Genomic DNA, 1,335 nt, shown 5'->3' on the forward strand with positions numbered 1-1,335 from the left:
CCTGAGGCCCTGTCCCCGCCCCGATGGCACCGCGGGGCCCACAGGAGAAGGCGGAGACACCTGACCCCCACAGCCGCAGAGGCTAAAGGGGCCCAGCCAGCCTCCCTCCCCGGCACCCCAGGTCCCGCTTGCCACCCCTGGGAAGAAATCCTCTGCTGCCCCGGGGCCTGGAAGGCTTGGAGCGGGCTGTCTGCTCACACCTGTAACCTCGGCCCTTTGGGAGGCTGAGGCAGGAGAATCCCAAGTTCCAGGCCAGCCTGGGGACTTTAGCAAGAGCCTGTGTCAAAAGAAAACGAGGCCTGAGGTTGTAGCTCAGGGCAGCTCAGGGAGTCTACTCCCCAGTGCCAAAATGAAATCAAAATAACACAAGTGAGGGCAGGGGTGAGGACACCAGGCTGTGGGGTGGGGGGAGCGTGACTGCCGCTGCGGCCCAGAGGGTTGAGAAGTTGGCCCCGGGCCGGGGACAAAAAACGTTGAGATCCTTTCAGAAAATCCCGGTGTGGCGGTCGGAACAGGCGCCCGCTCCACCCCTGCCCGATGTCCCAGGCGGTGGGTGACAGGAAGGCCTGGGCCCCGCTGCCCTCGGGGCTGGACGCTCCTTCGGGTTCCTGGGGCCCCCTTGGGCTCGCCCCACCGGCCGCCTTCCCCGCGGTGACCACAGAAACCACTTCCGGACATTGCTAAACGGTGACCCTGTTTGAGGGAGCCGGGTGACAACTCCCAGAACGTAGGGCCACCGAGCGCGATCGGTGCCTCTGGGCCTGGAAGAGAAGATCGGCCCCGCAGGAGGCCCCAGGCGACCGATCGCTGCTTGCCCTGCCGCACTGCCCCTTTCCAAACCGGAGGGGAGACACGGGGCGCGCAAGGCTGACTGCCCGGAGCAGCCCGCGAAGAGTTAACCCCACCACTGGCTCGTTTGGAGGGGTGAGTCCGGCTGAAGCCCAGGCCAGGTCAGAGTAACTCGCACCCAGATTCCTCTCCCACCACTAAAACCTCCTGACCAGGACGGTGTTCTAATTAGAACCACGTGTTGAGAGTGCTGCCTGTTTTCTTTTCGCGCTTTCTTTTTGTCCATTTCCATAGAGACCGCACCCGGTGGATGGCCAGTAAGTGAGCGCCCGGGACCAGCCAGCGCCTCTTTTGCTTGCACTGGCACTGGTCGTCCTGGCGCCCGCTTTCTCCCCCTGTTTTGTCTCTCAGTGTATATTTATTTTCCGCATCGTATACCGGGCAGGGTATTGGAACCTGACAGCAGCCGTCTCCAGGACCTGTTTGAGGAACCTTGGCTTAGATGACAGATGCCCAGGGACTCTGGGATGGAGCAGTGTCGGAACC

Source organism: Fukomys damarensis, unplaced genomic scaffold, assembly GCF_012274545.1.
Source record: "Fukomys damarensis isolate Sample0158 unplaced genomic scaffold, DMR_v1.0_HiC HiC_scaffold_13, whole genome shotgun sequence".
NCBI lineage: Eukaryota > Metazoa > Chordata > Mammalia > Rodentia > Bathyergidae > Fukomys > Fukomys damarensis.